At 44.3% G+C, this 27,177-nt stretch overlaps 1 long non-coding RNA gene across 1 annotated transcript; it reads right to left on the bottom strand.

The window, feature by feature from the left end:
- Positions 1 to 61: 61 nt before the first annotated feature.
- LOC108508182 lies at positions 62 to 26,870 on the bottom strand. Its single transcript, XR_001878332.1, has 3 exons — positions 26,715 to 26,870; positions 22,234 to 22,384; positions 62 to 384 (listed from the first exon to the last, which is right to left on the bottom strand). It is a non-coding gene; the product is annotated as an uncharacterized LOC108508182 (long non-coding RNA).
- Between the last annotated feature and the right edge of the window lie 307 nt (positions 26,871 to 27,177).

Below are 27,177 nucleotides of genomic sequence, written 5' to 3'. Positions count from 1 at the left end.
ATCCCTCCTCGCTCTCCCTGCTTCCCTGGACAAGCCTCTCGGTTTCAGCTTCCCCCTCGGAACGGGCACGGCGTGGGGGATATACTGTAACCCAGAGGCTGAACTCCATCCCTCCCTGTTCCCTCCCTGACAAAGGTGTGTGGAAACGGCGCAGCCCAGGCCAGACGCTGACTTCGGGGACACTTCCCCTCTTTCTCCCACTTCCTTCCTGCTCTCCGAGCTTGTTTCTCCCTTTGGGCGAGGGCTGAAGTTTGGGGACTGGATCTCCCATCCCAGGGCGAGGATAAACATTCGTGGAGAGGTTGAGGTTAAGCAGTCGTGCAGGGAACGGCGAGAGGGAATAACCCCGAGTTCATCTCGTTAGAGGCGGTCAGCGTTAGATATCTGGGAAGGCCAAGACAGTGCTTCTATCAGTAGTTAATGAGGCAGGACTTGCAACAGATAGCCACTTTTAACTTACAAAAGCTTTTAGATGTCTCTGTTTACTTTGATCCATTTCAGTTCATTTGAGCCTTTTTTCTTCCCCCCCCCTTTTTTTTTTTCTCCAAAGCTTCCCCCTCCCCGCAGCCACCACAGATAAACTGCCTTCCCCCTTCTCCCCCCACCCTTAACTCAAACAATAGTATCATTTACCAACTTTTATACTTAACAAGTTTGAAGATCTTTAGTCAAGTTCTGCTACAATGGCATAAAGAAAAAAAACATGGCTCTTGAGAGCACCCTCATAAAGAGGGAGGGAGGGGAATCTGGCTGCAGAGACGTAATTAAAAAATCCGACTGCCGAAAGATAAATGAAAGGAAGGGGGGGTGGGAATAACAGGAAAGGCTGCATTTTCAGGAGAGATTTAAAGTTATTTGTTCCTGATTGGGGGAACTGCTCATTCTTTTATCCCTTGTTATTTTATCCATGTGATGCCAAAAGAACTTTCTTTGTTAAAATGTTCTCAGAACGGATAAAACTAATTTGCTGGAATGTGAAATAATCCAGAAAGTAAGAGGACTGTGCCTAATGTTCACAGACTGAGAATGGCAAATTAACCGGCCACGGTTTCCAGTCCCTGGGGCACAGGACTGGAATTTAAAGCTTCCGAAGAGAGCCCTGGTGCTAATGGATTTGCATGAAACTTGGCATGCTAATGGAGATTGTCTCTTGTAATGAGCTTTTAATTAGGTCTGCTTGGTGCTTGACCTTCTTGTAATATGGGGCCGCTCCTCAGATGACAGCATTTCTAACCCACAGGTGTGGAAAAACAGAGCCCGTAAACAGACAGGATTTCCCTCCCCAGCATTCCCCAGATGTTGCCACTTCTTCCCCTCGGGTTGCTCTCCTCTTCATCAGTCATTATTCCTTCCCTCCTGCGAACATCCTTGCTTCCTCGATTATTATTTTGAAGGAGATTTTAAGTCAGTTGTTTTCGTTTTCTTGTCTGTTTAAAGATAATATTCCCTCCCAACTGGAAAACAAAACAAAACCAGCCACAGGAAGCTGATGTTGTAAGTACACACGGGCAGCCACAGCATGGCACAAGGATGGCTCATGGATTCTAAGAGTTCTCCAGATTCCCACTGTCCTTCCAGAAAATAAATGTGGGGAAAAGCCTTTCTTTGCTAAACAGGCGGCCGAAACAGCCATTTCTAGACAGACACATGAGCCCAATTACCGAGGCTGCGCCGCCCTCAAATAGCCCTGAACACAAGTGTATGTATTTTTGTGTTTTCATATCCCACCAGAAAGGGTTTCTTACCCCTCGCTGTGGCTCTCTGAGTCACCACTCCTGCCTTTCATGCTCACAGGGTGCCCTTCAAACGCTGCCAAGATGTGGTAACGCGCTGGAAGGCAGCGCCTTTTGGGAACTGTGTGAATCACTTCTCACAGCATCAAGCTCTCACAGTGGAGGCTACCAGCGACCACGCTTTCCCAAATGCTCCAAATCCTCTCCCAGACCTTACAAATCTGGGTGTGAACCATCTGAATACGTCGCCAAAGGACAAGGGATGCCAGTAAATAAACATAAATCCTTCTCTCGCAGCGGCCTCTGCCTGTTCCCCTGTTTAGGAACACAACCAGCAGGCAACCTCAGAGGATACATATTCATGGATTCATAGAGTGTGAGGCCAGAAGAAACCATTAGATCATCCAGTGTGATTTCCTATATATCACAGGTCATTAACTTTCACTGGGTTACCCCTGTGCTGAACCCAATAATTCGTGTTTGACCGAGTGTCGCTCGCTGCTGCCTGACACGAACCTTCCACAAAGGCGGCGAGTCTTCGTGCGACGACTTCAAAAGGTGGACAGTCTATCAGGCCTTTTGCTACAATCTTTGGGTTCTTTAATTATTAAATACCCCTCTCATTAAAAAAGGTCCCATTTTCAGTTCAAATGCATCTCGCTTCCAGCCAGCAGGTTTCTCCAATAAATTTCTCCAGTGGCATTTCTCCAATAAATTAAAAAGCACTACAAGTATTTTATATCTGTGAAGGTATTTGTACTCTGAGATAATTAACTATCAACCTTACTTTGACAAGATAATCTAATTGAAATTAGGACATCCTTGCTTAATTTACACCTGCTGGGAGAGATTCAGAACTACCTGCCAGCAAAGAAAGTGAAAAGGCTCTGAGGAACAAAATCTGGAGGAAGGTTATTAAAGTCACTTCAGATACCTCCACAGGAGATATCCACCTCTGAGCTTGCCAGGGAAACAAATGAAATAGATAATTTAGGGAACATATAGCCTGAGTTGGTTTAGGCAACTATGTTTGCAAGAGACTGAAACACCATAGTTCTCTTCAGTCTTTATTTTGGGAGTTAGACAAGTAGTTGAGGTGTAAAGAACTTGTGTTAACATCTGCACGTGGCCTCAGTGTCATTATTAACATCCAAGTAAAAATTATCTCTCTTCATAACAATCTAATTCATACCAAACCAAAACCGAATAAAAGCTCTTTTCCTCTTTAACCTTACACACAAAGGTAGAAAACCCTGAAGTGCCTTCCTAAACACCCTGGTTCTATCCAAAATAACTCTTAAAACCTTATTGCTGCCACAATATGAAGCTTCCCTTCTTTCCTGAAGCAAGGGCTTCAGATGGAAAATCTGAAATTGAGTATTATAATTTAAGCAGAATTCAGATGCTCCTCTTGGCAAATGCTTCGGATGAAGATAAAGGACAAGCACAAGACAAGTTTGTCTTTGTGGAGTGAGTCATGGGAAGATCAGCTGTCAAGGCCTACAACTCATTCGGTTCTTCTCACAGATGTTTTTACAATTAAGAAAAGTGACTTGAGTGTCACGTGGGAAAAAGAATATTCCCTCAGGATTCATCCATTAACTGTGTCAGCAGTACCCTAAACCCCACATCAGAGCATGTTCCCTGCCTGTTGACAATACAATAAAGAATGACTATTTACCATATGGTAATTATAGTTCAAGATGTGTCGTCCACATGGATTCTACTTTGGCTTCTCATGTATCCATACAGGCGGTTGAGGTCTCTCGGATAGCAGTGCCTGTGGAAACATCTTTATGGGTGGATTTGTATTTCTTGTGTCTTCAGGTGAGCTACCACGACCACAAAATACTTGGTGAATGCCCCAGGGCAGTGAAAAGGTCAAAGAGGAAAATCCATAGTTGAATCCTAGTGAGATATCCTTATGGATGACTCGAGGCACTTTCTGTAAAGCGAACGAACAAGCAGATGAAAGACAGTATCTTACCCCCAGCTCTGTAATGAGGTATTGGGGAGGAGTGTTGAAAAGCCATGGAAAGTTGTTGAGATATTCAAAACCCAGGAGGGGACGGTAAATCTTTTTTTTTTTTTGCAGGTGAAAAAACAGGAGGAATGAAGGAAAAAAAAACAACAACGTGTCCCAATTGTAAATTCCAAGGACATCTCCTCTGGATGTGTAAGTTATAGCAGAACCTACAGAGGTGAGATCCAGGAACAAGCTATGGAGAGATTTTGTGCCTATCACATTGCTAAGAGTTCATGTACAAGTAAGGAACTGTTTCTTCTTTTCCCAGTTATTATTAACCCCCAATATACTCCTCTGCGTACCCTCAAGTGGCTATAAAATGTTTTTCTCAAGTCTCTTGTGGCTTGGATGCTTGATATGACACATATGAATGTATTCAAATTGACAAATGATGCAAATTGGAATTTTCCACCAGAATTTTTCTCCCCAGATGGTCTAAGTCCTCCTGGTGAAGAAGCAGGAATGCTTCTTGGAATTCTGACAGGTAACATCCACTCTAGATACACAGGGAAGACAAAATCAAGATTCCCAGTCCTGAAAAGGTGTGATGGGTCCTATTTTCCAATAAACCACATTGGACAGGAACTAAACTGCATAATCCAGTTAAATAAATAAATGGTGTCTCATATATCCAGTTTATTAAACTCGCTCCTGGTCTCTCACGTTTCACACTTCCAGCAAAAATAAGTGATGTGGTTACTACTTGAACACTTAAGGTGGAAATCTGTTAATTTGTTGGACAGGAATTCAGGATGAGTCTTAATAAAATGTCTTCTTGTGAAAAGAACCCAAGATGAAAGAGATCTACCATTAGTGATTTTCCCTCTACTCTTCCCTGTTACTACTTAGGAGAAATCACAATTGCTGGACAGTTGAAAAAGAGAACAGAAGGGTAACAAGTAAAAAAAAGGTCTCGGGAGCATAGTCAGAATTCAAGAAAAGCTCAGAAGAAAACAATTTGCAGGTAAGTAAGTCCTCTTGAAGCCTTTTATTGACCTTTTTAACAGGGGTGTGAAAATGTTGAGCATTCCTCAATTCTCCAAAGGCTCACTACCATTTCAGCAGGTATCCTCAAACGTTTGGAATCTGCCTTCTAGATGGAAACAGCAGATGACAACAGGCCTGGAGAGAAAATTGCATTTATTTATCTTCAAGGTACACTGTTCCAATCTTTCCAGCTAAGGAGGATATTTTATGCACTTCAAGAACAGGCTGACTTTGCCTCAATGAAATTAGCAACTTCCTGGATAAATTGTGGAATGGAAACAGTGCAAATGGGGATACAAAGTTCAGCCATGCTATGGTGACATCACATCCTCAGTGAAAAGAACCAGCATTTGGTGGATCATCACTTTTTGCAGCTCAGAAAACCAATACTGTTTTGGCTAAAAAACTCTCCAAATCTTCTTAGCCTGTTCTTGTGCCAGCATTCTGAATTAGGAGGAGTTGGAGGGAATGTGGATAGCATTTCCAGCCTCCACAGGGAGAAGTTTCCAGCCTCCACTGGTGAAAGAGGCCAGGATACAATCAGCTAAAAGTTTAGTCCCTAAACAGAAGTTATATTTTCTGTTACCTCCAATTGCAAATACAGGTGCATCTATGAACTCTTTTTTCAAGATTATTGACCATATTGTCTAATTTCTCAGGGGCCACATCCTTTGAACTTCTTTATGGGGTGATCTCACAGAGACCTTCTGCCCTAGAAAGGTGACAAACTTAAGAGATTGTGCTGACTTGAGTTTAAGGTCTAATTTGAATTTAAGGTCTAACTGAATTGAAACTGCCTTCTTACCCCTGAGATTAGACCTCACTCTCCTCAAATACAAGACTATGTGTGAGTTTTAATGTCCAGTGGATGTTTGTCTGTACAGCACATACAGGTGAGAGCCTGAGAAGTGTCATACTGGGTCAGAGCAAGCACCAGTATCCTTTTCCCAGTAGTGATACTAAGGAGACATCCAGGAAAGAGGAAGAACAGGACAATCATTTATGACACTTGGCCTGAACACTGTTCAGCACCAACTGTGCTCAGCCTGGTGGATCTCATGGTTCTTCCATTTAGAAACACCTTACAGATCTCTCTTCCAAATAGTCGGACAAACACCCTTAAAACTGTTTGCATCCATCTACACATCCTCTGACAAGGAGCTCCAGGGATGCCCCACCCTTCTCTTCTGCCTGGTTTGAACAGGACTCCCAGTAGCTGAATTAGCTCCCATTGCCCTCCAGCTCTCAGACTGATCCACAAACAATTGATCCCCATGGATGCCCTCTGCACCAGCCAGTCTTGACAGCTTTTCCAGGCTGACAAATCCCAACCACCATCCCGGTCATTTAGCAGCCCTTTCTTCTACTCTGAAGGTTCCTGAGGGAATGGCTGGAGCTGTGCCAGGGGATGGTTAGGTCGGATAAGAGGAAAAGGTTCTTCCCCCAGAGGGTTGTTGGGCACTGAACAGGCTCCCCAGGACAGTGGTCACGGCCCCAAGGCTGCCAGAGCTCCAAGAGTGTTTGGACAAAGCTCTCAGGGACAGGGTGGGATTGCTGGGGTGTCCTGAGCAGGGCCAGGAGTTGGACTGGATGATCCTTGTGGGTCCCTTCCAACTCAAGATATTCTATGATTCTGTGATTTCAAGATGAGGGTCCAGAATTGCACACCATACTGAACAAGTGGGCAATAAATTGATTTATAGAACAGATCTTCTCTTTTTATGTGCACTCCCTTCCTAGTAATTCCTAAAATATGATTTGGGGGTTTTTGAGTGCTATCAACCACTGTACTGACATTTTCATAGAAGTATCCAAGAAAACTAGTAACCATTGCATCTTTCTCCTGCATGGCAGCAGTGAGCTGAAAGCTCCTCACTTTACACATGAAGCCCAGTCTCCCGGTGTGCATCCATTCACAGGCAGGTCTGCTGAATTTCACCCTCTATTTTGTTGACCAGTCACTCACTTTTGCCAAGCTCTTTTACATTCTTTCCCTATCCATCAACAGCTTTATTCCCCTGACTAAATCCTGCCTCACCACTAGATTTTCTCACTGTTTTTTCTCACCTCCCTTGACCACTTATGAGTGCATTGAACAGCACAGGCCCCAGCTCAGGAATCCACTTCTCTCACTGCCAGAACTGATCATTTATTTCTCTGTCTCCTGTTGTTTTAAGTTGGTTATTTTTATCCGTGCAAGGAGCTTCTCTCCTATCCCATGGATGCTGAGTTTCATTAAAAGCCATCTGTGGGGTATTTTATGTTTAGTCTTTTGGAATTCCCAAGCGGATTATATCCATCAGAGCACTCTTATTCACTTGTTCATTGATCCCTCCAAAGAACTCCAAGATATTTCTAAGATGAGACTTCCATTCACAGGTACCATGATGACTCTTCCCAAGTGAGTCATATTTATGCACGTGTCCACTATTTTATACCAATTTTAAAGGTGTTTATAAACACCTTTATTACACTTCTGCAATTCTCTGGATTCTGGATAAAGCCTTTTGAAGAACTGGTGTTACATTTGACTCTCCCTATGCTGGAAAAGACCGGGAAAGCTGGAAGCTGTAAGGCTCACACAAGTGACCCATGGAGCAGCTGTTCAGAGACTATCTTGTCTTTACAGCCCACAGAAATGCTCAGAGCTCAGCCAAACTGCTCAGCTCAGGCACCAGAGGTCTTAATTGCCATGATTGCTATTGCTCTCTGCATGGTAACTTTATTTACAAGCTCTGCAAACATCCAAAACCGTAAACCCACTGCCCTACCCAGACACTGCCAGTTTACACCCCAAATTATTTCCACTTTGCAAAAGCAGACAATGAGGGCTTTGTTCGAGAAAAAACACAAGTAAACCAACAAATAAACAAGACAAAGATAGACCCTGGGGACAAACAGTTCAGCCTGGGGCATTTACAGTGTGGTTTCTGTTATCAAGCCCAAGTGATCCTGGTGAGCAGGGCAGGGAATCTTTCTGCAGCCACCTCAGCGAGGGAGGCCACCACCCCAACACCCTCCTGTTCCTCATCATTTCCCAGCCCAGGTGCTCAGAACAGTGTTCCTGAATGATGTAGCTTCTCCTCAAAAATTAGGGTTTTTTCTAGGGTTTTTTACCCCTCCTGCTTTCCCGTTCATTCCCCTCCTTGTGACTGCGGTTCCAACACCCTCATGTTCCTTCCACATCTGCCAAATGTTTTCCAGCAACTGCATCTTCCTGCCTCACCTTGTCCATACCTTTACCCCTTTCATCCCCGAAACTAAACTACCTCATCCATTTACTTTAGTGCTTCCCAATTAGTTCATCTCCTCAGGGTAGAGACCCCTTTCCCTTGGGCTCCCAGCATTTTAATGGTTGACTCTTAATATTAATTCACTTTCTTTTATGTGCATAAGTGATGAAGGGTCAGACTATAATCACTATTTTACACATGACACTTAATCAGAGAGAATCTAAGTTACTTACTGAGGCTCACAGAGACAATCTGTCACAGCAGAAAACTGAACCCACGGCTCCCGGGTCCAAAGGAAATGCTGTTATGATGGACCAGGTGGTGATCCCACTGTGGAAGTGGTGGTGGTACGTGACAGAAAGAAATGAATTATTCTAGATTCACATTCCTCACCCTGGTCCATGTTCTGTAGTGGTCATATTCCAGGTCTCTTTAAGCAGTTAAGGCAGGAAAAATGGAGTGGTTGCAGCCCCATCCTGAGATAAACCACTATCAGAACTCTGCAGCTCAGCTAAAGGAAGGCATCCAAAAAAACTACATTTGCCAGCTGAGCAGGGCAGGGATTTTGTGTAAAAGGAGCCTCAGCAGTGGGTAAGCCCAGCAGCCCTGGCAGCACCAGCCTGTTTGTGCTAATGATGACAGCTGCACAGAACTGGGAAAGTTTGGAACTTTGAGTGTTTCCAACTCATCTAGTTGCCCTTTTTGGGAGTGCTGTCCAACTGGAACGGCCCGAGGCCTTGTCTCACCCCTCCCTGGAAATGGGAAGGCAGCTGGTATATTCCACACTGCACCAACGGCCTGTAGAAATTTATGTTATCCAGCTGGCCAGGAACAGGAGGAGTTTCTAGTGCTAGAACCATGCTCAGGGACTGGTGGACTTCCCCAGTGCCTGTGGAGTGAAAGGAAGATGGGTCTCAGCCTCAGGACTCCACTCCTGCTCGTGGGTCCCATGCCTGTGGACCCCTTGTCGTGCAAGCATTCCCAGACAGATCAGGGAACAAAGGGTCAGACTTCCTTAGATTACTCACATGAACCAAACAAGTGGGATTTGGCCTGAATACAGGAATCAGTCAGTTATCCACTGCTAAAATATAGTGGATAATTGAAGATGAAAGGCAGCTGTAAACAAACAGCAGACCAGAATATTACACTCTGCAGCAGCACTAGGGTTGAGCAGCGCATGGAAAAGTACATTCCTATCCATATGAAATGGCAGGATAAACTTGGATAAACAGGACGTCATTATCAAATTATGGGTCAGATAAAGTGTCCTCTGCCACACAGACGAGAGTGAATGTTGTCACCCACAGAGCAGGCGATGCCAGGAACTGGCCCCTCCTGCCTGGACACAGAGGTAGAGATGAAAGTCAGGGAGGAAGGGAAAGGGGAAAGAGCTGTGAAGAGTGAGGTTTGCTGCTCCTGCTGCTGGGGGAGAAGGAGGGGACAGCAAGATTGCTGCTGCTGCTGGGAAAGGCCACCTCCTCCAAGCACCCCAAACTTCTTCACCAAAGCAGTAATAGAAGAAATGGCTTTCCCAAGGTCTGACATGCACTGAGCAGGTGGCAAGGACGAGAGGTCTGCCAGCTCCAAAACACCTTTGCCTACAACTGCAATCTGCCCTGGTCCAATTCAGTTTTCAGATGAAATGATTGAATATGCCAAGGAACACATCCTGCCCTTGGTTCTTCATTTCACCAACAGAGAGCCAGAGCCACCTCTCCATTTCCCACTCCCACAGTGGATGCCTGAAATACCTCCTGACACCCCATGATGACATCCTTGTGCTGTCCCATGGCACAGAGCATCTGCTAAAATCCACCATCCTGCCACATGTGCAGGATCTCCCAGCTGGGCAGCTCCAAAGACCAGCCCTGTCAGGTCCTGCACAGCCCTGGCTACAGCCCAGCTGATCCCAACAGGAAAAGAGAAGTGTCAGTCTCACTTACTGCGAATGACACAGCCACAGGGTGAGACTGAGCTTTGGCTCGAAGCCTTCAGTGTGGTCATTCCTGCACCACCCCCAAGGAACTGGGAGAATAAAGTATCACCCCTTCCCTGCTCAGCACCTGTTGCAGAGTGGGGGGACACACAGCAGTCCTGTGGCCAGAACATCTTGCTTTCCCCCCATTCCAGCTCAGCTCCGCTGGCTGGTAAAGTGTGGGAGAAATGATAATAGCTTGGGTTTCTTCCTGACCTTCTTCACCACTTCCCTGCCCATCTCTGCACCATCTCTCCTGCCCCTCATGCCAGGGGGAAGTGGGGAGCCAGAGGCTCCCATGCTGGGTGGGAACCTTGCACGTCCTCGTGCAGCTGCGCTATGGCTGGTCCAGTCGAGCACATACTACAGAGATGATTCAGGCCCAGTAAACTCACCACAATCTGTGACTTTTCCTTTTTTAAACACGATCATTCCGTTTCCAAGAACGGGCCAATAGCTTTTATAAGCCCTACAAATATTCACCTTTAAAAATATGCTCCTTCTTTCTGGAGAAATTACTTTTATGTCTATTTTTAAAGTACAAAGGAGTTGTGGTTCTCCGTGCGGTTTTACAGTTTATGGTCCCACACATTTTGCAAACTGTAAAATACGGATGTTTCCCTAGTGGAAAAATTTCACTATAAAAAATTCATGGAGTTTCCTGTTTTCACATGGGGCTTCAGTATTTTCTCTTTAGAAAAAAAAAAAATCACCCCTGTGGAAGAATCTGGTAGAGCTTAATGGCAAAGGAGCAGCTACAGATGTGGGAAGTGTCCAACAAAATGCAGCGGGAAATGATAACCTCTGTTAAGAGAGTCATGGAGTAATTCAGAAGTCCCTATTACTGTTTTCATTGACTGATCTGTACCTTCCAATAGCAGGTTATTTTTCACTAAAAACTGACTGGGTTCAACCTTGTTAAATCACATTTTCCACTGAGGTGGAACAGGGTAACAGCACAGAGCAGAGCTCACAGCCCAGGAGGGCTTTGGGACACCCCAGGGACAGAGGGATCACCCTGAAGGCAGCTCTGTGCCAGGATTCTGGTGTGTGCAGGATGCATGGCAGTGACTTCACAGAGTGGGGCTGACAAGAGGGACCAGGACAGCAGTCCTGGGAAAAGGATCAGCAGGACACTAAGCATAAGGAGGGCATTGCACCCACTCCACATGCTGCATAGGGTTATAGCAGAGGGACTGAAACATCACAGAGTGATTTGGGTTGGAAGGGACCTTAAAGACCATCTTGTTCCAACCCCTGCCATGGGCAGGGACACCTTCCACTAGCCCAGGTTGCTCCAAGCTCCATCCAAACTGGCCTCAAACACTTCCAGGGATGGGGCAGCCACAGCTTCTCTGGACAACCCGTTCCAAGGCCTCACTACCCTCACAGGGAAGAATTCCTTCCCTATATCCCATCTAACCCTGCCCTCTGGCAGTGGGAAGCCATTCCCCCTTGTCCTGTCACTATCTTACCCTTCCTCAGGAAACCTCCACAAGTTAGTACTGGCTGGAGGAGCCTCTGAGGGGCAAAGGAAAAAAAATATGCCACAGGAGAGTAACCAAGGACCTGAGGTCTTCTAGGATGTCTGGGTGCCTGATGCAACTCGGATATCACTCATTACTCAGGGCTTAAAGTGCTTAAAGGCAAACCCTCTCTCTCCTCAGCTTCTCCTTTCTATCCCTCACACCTCACTTGTGTACAAGAGTGACAATGTGACTTGTGGCAGCAGCAGGATGTCCCTCCATACACACCCTGTAGGGGAGCACTTGGTGTCAGATGAGGACTGATCCAACAGCCCTGAGAGAGAGGAACACTGATACAGCCTGGGGTGAGAACTGGCTTCCTCCCTTCCTCCTGGAAAGCAGGATCCTGGATTACAGCAATGACAGCAGCAAGAATAATACCCAGCCTGTGTGTTCAAAGGCCTGCCCATTATTTTTCTGGCTGTACAAATGGGCCTGTTGACAAATATTACAGCTCAACCCAGACTCTGCTTCCCCTGTATCAGTAAATCACCACGGCTGCAGCAAAGCTACGAGTATTTGTCTCACAATACTTTACATACAGTCACGATCTGAGCCCTCACAGCTGCCTTTTTCACTCTATTTATTGGGATTTCAGCAATACCTGGACAAAATTACAGCCTTGCTTATCACATACTTACCACATGCTGTTGTCACATAATGCTTATCACGTAACACTGTTGGTATTTTCAGTGTAGCTCAGAGGCAAAGCCCACCAGCTGCATAACAAATCTTTTCTAGGACTTTTGGCACCTGGAACAATGTCTTCAAACCTCTACAAGACCTTGTGAAAGGGATTCTTTTGTCACAGAAAGAATAGGTTTTTTGGCCTGTCATCTCTGTCACCCCAGATGAATTTGCCAAATCAGAAAATCCAGTGCTGTCAGTGGAGATCTTCCCAGTTCAGTTCAAGACTTTCAATCTAGAATCAGTTGCTGGAACCTGCAGACAACATGAGGCTGCCTGCAGTGCCCCAAGGGACCTGGGAGCCACGCTGGAATATCTTCCTTTGCTACAGAAAAGCCCTGGAAATTTAGGTAAGGGGACATAGAAGTCCAGGGATGTGTTACAGCCACACAGCCAGGCAGTGCAGAGCCATCAGTTGAGCAATTATTTCTTATTTTTTTAAAGTATTCTCTGCATTCCCTCTGCAATCCTCTCTTTTTCCACCCTGGCTCAAAGGCTGACCAGAGCTGGGCACAGGTTGCTCTGTATATCCACAGGCTGTCATGGCCAGGCCGAGCAGGACTGTGCTGCACGAGCTGGTGACAGATTTCTCCCCACCCAAGGTCTCTACGAGCTTTTCTCCTTGGGCTGAGAAACAGCACAGCTTCACATCCCAGAACTCAAACTCAGTTCACTTCCTACTCCCCCTCTATATTCCTTTTTTTTTTTCTTTTTTTTTTTTCCCCTCTTTTTTTCTTTTTTAACTGAATGGCCATAAACTTCACCAGCAGATTCCATACGGGTTATGTTACACCACCACCTGACTCCAAATCAATTACAGTCCAAAGGGATAGAGTTGCAGAGAGTCTGTGAAGCCCAGCCCTGGGGTTTCCATGTGGGACAGAGAAACTACAGTGCTAAGAACAGAGCCTGGAGATCCAGCTGAAAGAACTGAGTGATTTCACGATGAAAGCATGGGCTGGGAGGCAGGAGAGCCAGGTCTGTGTGCCCCGCTCAGAATACATGAGATCGATCTCTTTATTTCATATCTCAGCATATGGCTCCTTGCACACCAGATTCCCCCATTTTCAAGGCTTCTCAGTGCTATCATAACCCAAATATTTCATTATAAAGGTGCAGAATGTTTTCTGGAAGCCTAAGACACTGTGAGGGTCTGAGATTCTGTTTCAGCACAGCACCAGAGATTTCCACTGCAATTCTAAGAAATATGAGCACACTGATCAGTAAGAACTACCAGAATAAACCATTTTCTTCTCTGACATCCATCATTAGGAGGGAAATCACAGATGATGAGAATGGAAGGGACCTAATTCACTAAGTTCTGTTTCCTGCTGTTACAAGCAACCTTGTGGGATAATCCCTTTCATAAGTCACACCTGTTTGTTTGTCAGGTGCATCTTACAAGGCTGAACTTCAGGTGTAACATAAGAAAGCAAACAGCACTTTCTCTGCAAGCAGTGCCTGTGAAGGGTACGGCCACAGAGAGGAGATTAGGCAGGTTGTGGATGCCACAGATCTCAGGAATGAGGCCCTCCACCACCTACACCACCTGTGCTCCACACCAGTGAAACCACACAGAGCACACAGAGGGCAAGTGGCTTTGTGCTTATACACAGGAAAGGCTGAGAACAAGGATTGCTCATCTCTCTTTCCTCATATCTTCCCGAGAGAGACTGGAAAAGGGGTAGAAAATACAGTATTTCTTACAACCCTGGTACACACAGTGTACAGGCACAGCACCGTGTTGAAATATCAAAGGTCACTTGTTTTCCACCGGTCTCAGCAGAAGCTGGAACATTCCTAACGAAAGGAAGTTCAGCTCCTTCCCACCCAGTCCTCTTCAGCTGCTTCAGCTTAAGGTTGAACTCACCAAATCCAGAAAAATCTCTGAGACTCACAGCTCTTTATCCTTCGCTTATCTCACTGAATGGAGAAAAACAGCAATTACCAGGCACTGTTGTAAGAAAGAAATGGATACAGGGCCTGGTGAAACATCCCTGCGTGTCCCAGTGGGGCACAGCCTGAAGTCTTGGCTCAGTTTTTAACTCAGCACAGCTTGGAAGGATATTAAAGAAGGGATAATGAAAGAAAGAAGCAAAGATTTCTGGATAAACCAGTGGAAGATGCTGTTGCTAAGCACCTGTTCGATAAGTTACATAAAGAAACATGACACACCACCCAAAAGCCTGAAGCCAAATTTCTCTCTGGCATAACCCTCCTAAATCAATCAAATTACACATGGAATGAACTTAGTCCAACACACCTCTGCTTAGCAGCCACTCAGGGTTTGCCCTGCCCAGTTTTAGCACTGTTCCTCCACAAGAGTTGGGATGTAGACCAGGGAGTTCATCGGAAAGTCAGCCTTTGTAGATTTGGAGTTATGGGCAGGGGAGGGGGGTTGCTGTTCCTCTCTTGCCTAACCTGCCTTGAACTTCCCTGCTGCAGGAGCTCCCAGCTTAGCACATATTTTAGCGCCTTTCAGGGCATTCAAACCAACGTAGGCGCAGAAAGGGAAAAAAAAAACCTTCACTCGCCAGCTTTTGATACAACCTGGAAAACAAACAGCTTGGAAGAGTTCCTTTTTCCTCAGCAGTGAAAATCGTGGTAAAGCACCATCTTGATAGTTCCCAAAGAGATTCATTTACAAAGATCAGTATAGGGGAGGCTTGTTTGGTCTCCCGAGATGTATCTCATCCTCTGACAATTCACTGAGACCTTTGCTGTATCTCGCTATATGTGTATAATTATCTGCTCTGATACCTGAGCTTCTATGCAACGGTCTTACTCCAAGTAATCCAAACTATCCCCAAGGCATGGCACACACAGAATGGTCAGGGGAGAGAGGGGAGGAGGGGCAGCGGACTTCCCTCGTTTGCCGCTGGAAATCGGCATTTTAGGGCCTTGTAGTCATTTCCTTGCTAGTGCGAGGAAACTTTTTGTACATTTATATAAAATAGGAGGCCAGAAGTGCACACCCCCATCTTACTTCCTAATATATTATGTTCTCCCCTGCCGAGTCCTGGGACTTAGTCTGGATTTGGTAACTGAAGTAATATAAATGTTAGCTAAGAAGTATTCCAGCAATATGGTTCCAATTTATCCTTGTTTTGAAGTCTAAAGAACTAATATGTCTCAGAGATTCTTCACTGGATGTTTAGCTCTAATGTAATTTGTGCAGGAGTGCACACTGCTCTCTAGAAGCCCTTCTGTGACACTCCAGAAAACAGGTTCCTTCCCAAGCAGGATAGAATCACAGAATCATGGAATGGTTTGGGTTAGAAGGGATCTTCAAGATCATCTAATTCCAACCCCCCTGGGGTTGGGAGTCTTTCACTAGACCAGGTTGCTCAGAGTCCTAGAGGATGCAGAGCAACCACGAGCTCTCTTGCCTCTTGTGGATTTTGGGGATTAGCTTAGGGAATGTCGTCCTATTTGCCGGGTCTTGTGGATAAACGAAGGCTGCGCGTCGCCACTGGTTTCACTCCCCTTTTCCTCTTGTTTTTCAGGGGCAAAACAAGCCACCTCCGAAGGAAGCCATGCTCTGCAAGCTGTTTGCACTTTACTTCAATAACATGCTTCTTGCAACGCTGCCTTTATTTGTGTAGACATGCATTCTCAAGGTTTGCCTGCCCCCTTTTCCTCCCTCACACCCCTACGGAGCCCCTGCCTGAATCCAAGTAATGAGCTAACCCATGGAACTCATTGCCCTTTATCTTGCTGGGGAACGTGCACCTTTTGAACTGCCATCTGCAGATTGTGTTGATGCACTGACTTGTTAACTGTGCCATACTGTGAAGGAAATGGCATGATTTAGATCAAGTGCTCTGGACGGCTGTTCATAAGAAACACTTGAGCCAAGCTGTTACTGCTCAGGATGTGCCCTGGGGAGAGGGGTTTCGTTTCGGGTCATGCTCTTGCCTTGTATGAGGGCAGGCGCAAAGTACTGAAATCACAGTCCTTCCCTGAAGCTGAGGGGAGGGGGGAGGAGAAACATTATGAAACCATAGAAGCGAAGCTGCCAAATTAACTTCTCACCCTTTCAATCACACTCCAGAGGATAAAAGCCTAACATTTCTGCCTCAGAAACAGGCTCAGTTTACACCAAACAAGTTATTTCTCTAATTTATCAGACTTGCCAGCTATCATTCTAATTATTGGAAACCTCAGAGTTTTTATGAAGTCAGATGTACGGCGTTATTTGCATGGTTGTAACGTATCACCAGCTAAATAGGTCTTGGGAAAAGAAAGGCTTTTTGGAAAGGGATCTGCAGGTTTCCTCGCACAGTCAGGGGTTTAAGAACACTATCACCGGGAAAAAAAATGGTTCTGGATTTAATTTTCTTTAAAAAAAAAAAAAAATGCTACTTCCAACATAATGTAGCATAGCTCAACACGAGAGGAGGAGACTGTGACAGAAAGCTCATCAAAAGGCTCCCGTTGACTTTCACTGGCTTTGGATCAGCCCTTAGTTCTTCATCTTCCCTCGTACAGCAGCATAATCATGGAAACAACCTAACCTAACACCAGCAGCCAGGTCAGGCAGAGGAGGAGGCAGCCAGAGCCATGTAGACAGGCTGCTCGCCCAGCCGTTCCCAACACAAACACTGATTTGTCCATTCTATGTAAATGGATGATTAGAGTCATTCTCTAAGACAAATTTACTTTTCTGCACACTCTAAATCTGTTTAGTCACTTTAAAGGTGTCAATTATTGGAGCATGCTAAGACTATGAATTTCTTAGTAATAGCTTTAATAACATTTTGAAATGAAAAGCAGATACCTTGAAGTTGGCTTACTTTGAAAAGACATATGAGCAGATCTGGTTTTAATTTATGTCCTATTCTACATCTGGAATCCCTTATAATTAAAACTAAAAGCTGGACTACTACTTCCACCTGTCAAATGATGAAAAGATGAATGCACTAATAGCTTACTAAATGGCCCAACATGATCGAGTTTACTTTCCCGTTCCATACAGTAAAAAAGGGGTTTGGACAGGGGGCTAAAGGTCTTTGGTCATTACTAGTAACACACTTTCAGTGTTAACCTACCTACCCCAACACCACCACTGGTGTCTTTTAGCACTGAGAGCTCTAAACTGCACTTTGCATTTTGATTAGATGTGTGTAACCAGCTCTGCTGCTCCAGCCTTTCAAGTGTTCCCGATCCACAGGTGGATTTTCTCCCCTATAACTGTTTTCAGCCACTCCACGTTTTTCTTCCTCTCATTTTATTCTCTCATTAACTACTTTAATCCATCAAGTTTTCCATGCGTATTTCTGAGGCACTCTCATCCCAAATGACAGCTTTGCCATTGATGTGAGCAGTTCAGGCCATGTGGCAACTTGGACTCTACTTTTACATCTTCTGCCATCCCTTTATGATCCCATCCCCTCCCATTCCTGTTGATCCACCTGTCTCATCTTCATGCGCTGTCTGGCTCAAGACAATTTCCCTGCAAACGTTTGTACAGAACCAAACAAAACTGGACCCTCAAAAGATAAGTAGGGCCTTGAGGTACAGACACAATACAAATAAAATGGCAGCTGCTGGATTAACGCAAAGAAAATATTTTCCTACAGAAATACTGAACAATTTTTTCCCTGATGTGTTGATACATCTCCCATGGGTATTTATAGATGCACAGACAGATTAGAAACATTTTAAGGGAACTCATGAGATTCCAGCTCTCCTGTGTGAGCCCACAACCTCAGAAGCAGATCTCCCATGGAGTCAGGCTGGGAGAGCTGGGGGTGTTCAGCCTGGAGAAGAGAAGGCTCCAGGGAGACCTGAGAGCCCCTTGCAGGGCCTAAAGGGACTCCAAGAGAGCTGGAGAGGGACTTGGGGACAAGGGCCCAGAGTGACAGGACAAGGAGGAATGGCTTCCCACTGCCAGAGGGCAGCGTTAGATGGGATATTGGGTAGAAATTCTTGGCTGAGAGGGTGGTGAGGCCCTGGCACAGGTTGCCCAGAGAAGCTGTGGCTGCCACAGCCCTGGAAGTGTCCAAGGCCAAGTTGGATGGGGCTTGGAGCAACCTGGTCTAGTGGAAGGTGTCCCTGCCCATGGCAGGGGTTGGAACTTGATCATCTTTATAGTTCCTTCCAATCCAAATTATTCTAGGATTCTCTGATTTTTTGGCCCTTCAGATCCATTCTTTCCAGCATAAGTTTGACCATTTATCTTTAAAGATGTTGAAAAAAAACCCCACACCCAAAAAACACCAGAGGGGTGAATCCATTTGCAATGCTATACCACGGAATCGTGGAATGGTTTGGGTTGGAAAGCACCTTAAAGACCATCTCATTCCAACCTCCTCCATGGGCAGGGACACCTTCCACTATCCCAGGTTCCTCTAAGCCTCATTTAACCTGGCCTGGAACACTTCCAGGAATCCAGGGGCAGCCACAGCTTCTCTGGGCAACCTGTTCAGGGCCTCACCACCCTCACAATAAGGAATTCCTTCCCAATGTCCCATCTAACCCTGCCTTCTGTCAGTTTGAAGACATTCCCTCTTGCACTGTCACTCCATGCCCTTGTCAAAAGTCCCTCTTCAGCTTACCTGTGCATATCAATTCTTTTTTAAAATAAAAGTAGGACCAAAGGAGTTTGTTTCAAAAGGAAAACTTTGGTTCTGCCCTCGTGGAATCCTTGGAGCAGCCAGCCAGCTGTGTGGGCCGGCTCTGAAGATTAATTGTCTCATTGCCTGCTCTTGTTTCCTCTGTTCGTAGCAATATGAAAATGTCCAACCTGGAAAACAGGATTTTACTGTGTTTTCTAAATAGGTTGGAATAATCCAAAAATGTGAAGGTGTCCAGCCTCGATAAAGCAGTCTAATTAACACTGTTGTTGGTATCCTCACAGCTATTGCTACTTCCAGTGAATAAACTCCCCCCCCCGGTAGTTCCCACAGTTCTGAAAGTTGCTGAATAAATTATTTTCATACTGCTTGTGTTCCTCAAAGGAAAATTAAAGTCTTGTCTCCTGAGTCGCTAGACAGCTGCCCAAACGCCTCCTTGGCATGAAAATGCCAAGAGACAGGAATATTCCAGCAAAATGCTTTAGCTCAGACAGGGAGCTATGGAAAAAGCTGTCCCAAATATTACAAATGCGCAGCACTCGGCCTCTTACGTCAATGCAAAGAGTAATGTTTCGGCTGCCCCAGCAAGTAGGAAATGATGCAGGTATTAAACATTATTACGAGAACAGAGACACATTAGTTACTGCTTATGCAGTGGGACTGTGAATGGAGCTTTTTGTTGGGAAGGATTTTCATGGGGAAAGTTAATACACTTTGTCCAGACCATGAGATGGTACAAATCAGAGTAGTTCCATCTAAATCAATGGATCAGTGTTGATTTACAGCAGCTGAGGATCAACCCCCTCTTTCCTTGGCCTGCTGAGGATTGTATAACATGCACTGCCCAGAAACACCGATGACAAATTTGAAACTGCGTAGGGATACGCTGAACCAAAAGCCTGATTCAAACCCAAACTGGCTGCTCTCCTTCTAAATCACTGAGAGCTGCTGTCTTAAACACGACTGTCAAAGGAGCATTTTCTAACATGGATCAGGATCTGGTGGCTGCACCCTCCGGTCGGTGCCACGCACGCCGCATTCCACACAAACTCCAACCCGCTAGTGCCGATTCATAAATGATGTGTTGGTTTAATCTATTTTTCACAGGGGGTGTTTCAGAGCAGGAAAATTAGAAACAGGTAGAAGGGACTATTATTACTGTCTCATAGTGTGCTCTTGTACATGAGGATTGGATTAAGATAACATCTGGTCCATATTTCTTGAACTATTTCCCTTTTATCACAAGAAAATCGGCAACCCATCTCACAACTGCTCCTAATTTAGATCTAAATATCACTGATGAAACATTGTACAACATGCTGTTATCTATTAAAATGATTTCCCTGAAGGAACAGTGGATACTTTTATATTTTCCAGTGAAGCCAACCATATTCCCCCTTAGCACTAACTAGTTACCTTATAATCATATACTCAGATGGTAAAAGAAAAATCATTTTGGAAAAAAACAAATGAGTCCCCCCCAAACCTTCAGCTGGTGTGAGTTAATGCCTGTTCACTGATTTCAGGCCCCTTTACACCGCCCTCCTCGTGATAATGGTTTTGGTTCACACATGGTCCAGACCTGCAAGGTGCTGAGGATCTGCTGCACTCCTTGGTTTTAAGAGGAACTGGTTAAATCATAGAATGATAGAACCATGGGATGGTTTGGGTTGGAAGGGACCTTAAAGATCATACAGTTCCAACCCCTCTGCTGTGGGTAGGGATGCCACTCACTTGATCAGGGTGCTCAGGGCCCCATCCAACCTGGCCTTGAGCACTTCCAGGAATGGGGCAGCCACAACCAAAGATAAGTCCAGGCTCAAATACGTAATTTAGCAGAGTTTTTAAGGGTCTGCTTTCGCAGACGTTTACAGAGGAATAATGAACAGTCCTGAGGTTTATCTGGGGAAGCAGAAAGGCAGAGCACAGCACACTGTCATCCCTCCCATTTGGTTCAAACAGAGAAATTGTCCGTGGAATGCAGTAATCTTTTTTTCAGCACTTTGCAAAGTTCAAGTCCCCAGAAAGCAGCCTATTGAGTTCAGCAAATAAAAACTTCTGTTTTCTTCACGAGTCTATAATTCATTTTCATGCACAGTAAATCAGAAAAGGGGGGGGGGGAAGAAAGCATTTTACAATCTCAAACTATTTTGCATACCTTCAGTGCACATCAGTTTTCCCCATTTCCATCGTATCATTACCACTTAAAACAGGGGAATTAGATAAGCATTCATTCCCTGGATTAACTGCTTTAATTTAAAAGTAATTTCTACCATCTGGAATTACTATTTACCGTTGTTTGGAGGAGGGGAAAAAAAAAAGGAATCTGAAACTGTAGAAAAGATCATCACAATTTCTTTCAAAGAATAACCAATCTGAAGGAGGGAGAAGCATACAAGGAATGTGATTGATTGTCCACCGGTTAACTTGGATATTTTGGAGGGAATTCGGAGAATAAAAAGTCTCTATGAGTTATCAGTGGTCAGACTGGAGCCATTCAGTTTTCACCTGCTTGTGTTTGTTGTCTGGCAACCAGTCAAGGGTGCTATTAGCAGAATTAAGCTCCACAAGGAAAGATTACCCTGTAGGAGGTAAGATAAAGCCTGGAAAGTGTGGCTTGTTATCAGTATCACAATAAGGACCAGGTCAGAAAGGATTCAGTGTGGGTTTCATTTCAAACAGGTAATCTCTGCTGAAATAATAGAGTAATTGTTGCTTTGAAATCTTTCTGTGCTGCAGCACACTGCAGCTCAATTTGATACAGATTCTGGATTTAATGGAGAACTCCAACAAGCCTGAAACACATACACAGGGAAAGCAAGAAAAGAACAGGGCACCAGTGGAAAATGTCTTTATCCTGTAATTCCAGGTCAATATAGTGAAACATAAAATATTATTCAGGGCAGTTTTATACCTTGATTTATGTCTGCCCTCCTTCTCAGGCTGCTTTCTATCTGTCTAAAAAGTTTTGGTCTATAAATGTGCAGTAACGTAATACAAAATATTGCAAGAGTAATAACATATGCAATTACAGCACATCTCACAAATCCTGAACACAAGCAATGAATCAAAGCTTTCCAGGGCTATTCCTTGAAATACAACTTTTTCTAGGTTCCATTCAAAGGCCTGAAAGCAGTCACTGGGATAAGCTGCAAGAGGGAGATGCACATTGCAGATGAGGGACAGCATTTTATGTTTTTCTGGCAAAATGCCCAAATGTTTGTCTTGAAAAGTAATTGTGGAGTGGGCTTCTCCTTTTTTTTTCTTTATAAAGGTAGTGCACCTTTCTCTCAGTCATCTCCTCTGGAAATGTGCATTAACTGTTGGGAGATGAAGCTGCAGTTTGGTTTTTTGCTCTCTGCAGAAAGCGTCAACCAGCAAAATAGTTGAACTTCTAATTTTCATAACACAAAGGATGAGCTGGTAAACACTGCCAAAGTACACAGAAAATACAGGAAAGAATTCTCTTATCTACAGGCTCTTACCTTAGAGCAATCTTTGTTTTCCAAGCCTTGGGGGCATTTAAAGAAGGCTCCACTGACTCTGTCAGTCTTACACACAGTACTTTTCCAGGCATGGCACAGGGAGAGAAGCTGCTCAAGGCTGCAACATCTTCTTCTGGAGCCTTTCTGGGTTCTGGTTGTGAAGCAGAAAGCAACAGATTACAGTTCCATATGGAGGCAGTTCCCTGATGCTTCCTCAGTTACCACAGGGTTACCTGGATCCAGATAGGAGATAATTTACACTTCAGAGTTTTGAAAAGCTGTCCAAGGAGCTCGGAGCTTGTAGGATTTTTATATAATAAATCTGGCAAAAGCATGGAAGAGGCAGAAAATAATCTATGCACCAACATTTCTAGAAACTTGGGAACTCTGAGTAATTACACAAGGATCAGCACGGCATCGATTTCAACTAAGATTATTATAAGGAGATGCACTCGCTTCCAAAGCCACAGGCTCACAACCCAGGTAGTTATCAATCCTCTTGATTAAACGGAGCACAGCTCTTAAATTCTTAAAATTATTTCATGATTTGGCAACCAGAGAGGTTGTAGCTGTCCATTCCTGGAAGTGTTCAAGGCCAGGTTGGACGGGGCTTGGAGCAACCTGGGATGGTGGAAGGTGTCCCTGCCCATGGCAGGGGGTTGGAACAAGATGGTCTTTAAGGTCTTCCAACTCAAACCATTCTGTGATTCTATGGTTATAAATTTGGTTGGTTAGAAGTGGTGGAGCTGACAGAATAAATCCAAAAAATCCCCAGGGTACACTTCACAGAACATCAATTTTAAAACAGTTCTTTCAAAAAGCTGATTGAGCACCCAAGTTATGGCTCGAGGATGGCCAAGAAACCACTCCATATGGAAAATAAAATCCAAAAGTGCCAAGAAAATAGTCTGGGAGCTCCAAAAGGCACAGCACTGGCAGTAGCACAGGGGTCTTACTGTGGGCAGTGCCATTCAATCATATCCCAGAGCTCAGAGGAAGAGGCAGCATTGCTGCTGGTAAAGATTGGAGATGGCACAAAGCTGAGTGAAGGGAAAAATAACAACGAGGATATGTCAATCCACGAATTTGATCTGGATTATTTGCTAGGTGGAGCTCATTTGTCTATTTATACACCTTGTAATACACCCAATTGCAAGGCCGTGGCATCACGAGGTCAGTGCAAGCCTGGCTTGGCATTAAGGGCTGATTGGTTCTGCTTGGAATATATTTGTTACAATTTTGCCTTCTGAGCACTTGCATTCAAGTCACTCCAGTCAATCCAAACCTTTCCCAGTGGAAATGTTTGCACTGTATACACTGGAACACTAATTAGTTCTGAATCCAGGGAGGAGAAAGGAAGCAGCCTTGAAGGAAACTCAGTGTCCCAGCCTTTTTAAAGTTGATTACCAGAACAATTCCTTGCTGTATCTTATATTTTGCTAACCTCTTCCAATTACCTCTTCTGCTTCTGTGATACCTTAAAGGCAAAGAAATCACCCCACAGACAAAAAAAAAAAAATAAATATGGAAAGCTCCTCATTTGTAATAAAACATAGACTCAGATTCCCAAACGAGCTCCACAGAAGCAGCCTCCAGGCTCTCCTGACTCCACTGGAGTCACTGGGGAGCACAAGGCCTTGCCTACAGAAGGATCCTGGAAGATTTGAGCATATGAGCTGAGGGGGCTGATCCTGCCGACACTTCATACCAGGCAGGGAGCCAGGTGCACAGAGATAATCAAACCAAATCCTAATTAAGTGTCTGAATTCCCAGGGAAACCCAGGCAAAGTGAGATGCCTAAATATGATTGTGGATATCAATCCAGCCACTTATCGCTGCGGAGACACCGCTGATTTCCAGGGCAGATGATGGTATTTCTGATTTCATTCTAATTTATCTCTTTCTCTTGAATTTGAGGGAAGTTAACTCTGAGGATGATTGCATTACTACTAAATGCATTTTCTCAAAGGAAAAAAATAATTTTTATACCTAAATATGAACCTGGGCTTGGGCAACACAGGGAGAAAATTAGCACATCACTTGAAAAGTTTTAGAGAATATATACTATAAAGTTTTATAAAAGAGCTACTAGAAGATCTTAATGATATTTATATAGTCTGAAGCATAATGACTTAAATGCTTTTTGCCACGTGGCCATTGAAGTTAGCTGATAAAAATACTTGGTGAATAAACCAAAATAAAAACATTCTGATCTCACCCAAAAGGTATGCTTAGCTTCTCACAGGAAATAAGAATCCTGCACCTATTAGATCATATCTTTGCTACCCACTCAGAGCAACTGATTGATATAACAGACATGTTGAATCAAGATGTTAGATCATTCTTTTCCTTCTCTACACACTCACTCGCAGCCAACAGATTTTTTTTCCCCCCCAGAATATCTGTGATTCCTTAGATTCTTTGAGGCTATTCCCTTAATAATTGGAGGAGCTGGTTGAGCAAAAAGCTCCACACAGTGCTGGGTCAGAGGGATACAGGGACTGTCTGTGCTGCTGCAATCAAACCAGCCCAGCTTGAGAAAGTATAAACACGGGGGTGGGCAGAAGAGCCAAAAGTAGGGGCCAGGAGGGAAAACAGCCTTGTCACTGTTATTTCTTCAACAGATCAGGGCCTGGTCCAGGTCCCTCTGAAGGCAGTGGCACAGTTCCTATCAAGGTCAACAGAAGTGATCTTTAAAAGAATACTTTCTTGCCAATCATCCGAGTCACAGACTGGGCTCTATAGATTTCCATGGCAAAGAAAGCAATCCTTCCCCAACCCCACAGTTCTTCAGGGAAGCAGACCCCCTTCAAAAGAGCAGCATCTTCAGGAGGTGAGATCCCCCCTGCATAAACATTCCTCCTGTCCCCAGTCACCTTCCTTCTCTTTGTATATTAGGATTACAGCTGGCATTCTCAGTTGTGGGACACATCTTTAAATATAAAGTAGCTACTCTTCTCCATTTTCTGTTTATATAAGCTCTTGCTCTTCCTACTCATACCTGGAGATGAGTAAAGGGAATCTGCAGAACAATGACTAGAAAGGTACTTATCTTTGCAGTTCAGCAGATGAAAACAGCCCCAGCACACGGGGTGTGCAAGCTGTGAGGAGGTGCTCACAAGTCACAGGGTGTCATGTTTTGTTGGTGCATCCTCTCATTTTGAGCAACCTGGTTCTCTCCCTCGCTGTGCCCAAGCACAGCTCCAAGGAGAGGCAGCTCCAAGCTCTTTACACGTGACTGGTGTGAGCCAAAGCCAGGTGGGAAGTGAGCTGCAGCTGTTGCTGAGGTGTAACTCGGAGCACATGGATGCTTTTGAGCTCACGTTGGTAGCACAGCTGTGAAATGGGCATTTTACACCAAAAAAAAAGTAAAAGGTAAACCCTTACTTACATATTATTAAATTACTTGGGACACAACCAAATGGAGTTTCAGGTCTTTCAAAATACAGAATTGTTTCCTGTTGCTTGTGTTCCTTTGCATCTTAAGGGGAGAAATGAGATTTCATTGAACACCAAGTACAGTGGGAATGACACATTTGAGGAAAGAACTGCCCACATCATTAGCACCAGGAAATGTGGTAGATTAAGAATGTAGGAAGAAATTTCTTAATAGTGTAAAAGAGAGGGTTTATTAGTTTGGATTATCCCAAAGGGTGATTGTTTCTCACAAGACTGCAGCAAATTCTTTTCGTCTTTCAACTCTCACTCCACCATACCTTTGGGAAACAACTACTTTTCTTCTAGTTACTGTCTCCTACCTCTAATATATTCTTACCCTTAAACTGAGGAGCTTGCTCTTCTCCTAAAAGCAAAGAACTGTGTAGGGATTTCTTCAGAATAAATCCTATGTTTTTTAGGACATAGTATGCATAAAAATTAATGAAATAAATAAAACAGCAGGAAGAAAGGCAATGCTGTTTTCTATGAATATTTACTGGCTGCATACTCAGCATTTATTATCAATAACATTTATCCTTGACAGATTCCTGACATCAGCCCATGTACTGCCCTTCTTATTGCACCTTAGTGCACCAGGTGTTAAACAAATGGCACTCACCTAAGTGTGTGCTTAAATTTACAATTTAAACTGGATTTGTGTGGATGAAGAGATGGATGGATACATGAATTGTGGGCAAAGCTGTGAGAATTCACTGTAATTCTGAAGAACTGGATGTCAAAGATATTTTTTTTTTAAAGTTAGAAAAACAATATTTGATCCACAGATGATTTTTGTCCACAGAGTCACGCTCAAGCTAAAAATACTTTGCTCCAAGTATTTGTTTTCTACCACTGGCAGCGTGAAGAGCCCAGATCTACAGACTCTGGGCAGATCTTATAAACCAAACCATTCTGAGAAAACAAACCTTAAAAACAATATAAGCAATACAGCTGTTTAGCAGCTCCCCAGGGCTTCCTGGTGCTCACTGCCAGCTCTCAGCTCTCTCTGCTTTGAGCAGGGAGGGCCAGTTTCTTTAGATTACCTTATAGAGTATGTAGGTCTCTCTCTGCCCTCCATGCTGTCACCCTGGATGGCTCTGACAAGTCTCCCTCCTGCTGCCACATTCTTGTTCTCAGGAAGATCTGTTAACATTTTTGTCTCCTTTTGATCTCTGGACCCTTCTCCCAGCACTTTTCACAGCCTCCTGAAAATGGGATTCTCGAAGTCAATAATTTGCTTATTGTCTCTCTAGTGTAAACTTAAATGTTTTTCATCTTGGAAACTATTTCCTCGTGTGTGTTTTTTTTTCAGGTTTCCTAGTGGATTCAAGTGATCTGGGATTTAATAATCATTCTACCACCTGAAATGAACACTAACACCTGCCCACTGCCCAGGAACTATCAGTATTCTGGGATTTATATCTCATAACTCCTTTCCTTTATACTGTTTGAGCAGTTTAAGTATATGGAGGTGCTACAGCTGACAGTGGATTTTATATATGAAGC

This window comes from Lepidothrix coronata, unplaced genomic scaffold (assembly GCF_001604755.1).
Source record: "Lepidothrix coronata isolate B3197 unplaced genomic scaffold, Lepidothrix_coronata-1.0 Scaffold284, whole genome shotgun sequence".
Lineage (NCBI taxonomy): Eukaryota > Metazoa > Chordata > Aves > Passeriformes > Pipridae > Lepidothrix > Lepidothrix coronata.
This window is presented reverse-complemented; position numbering and strand designations above follow the sequence as displayed.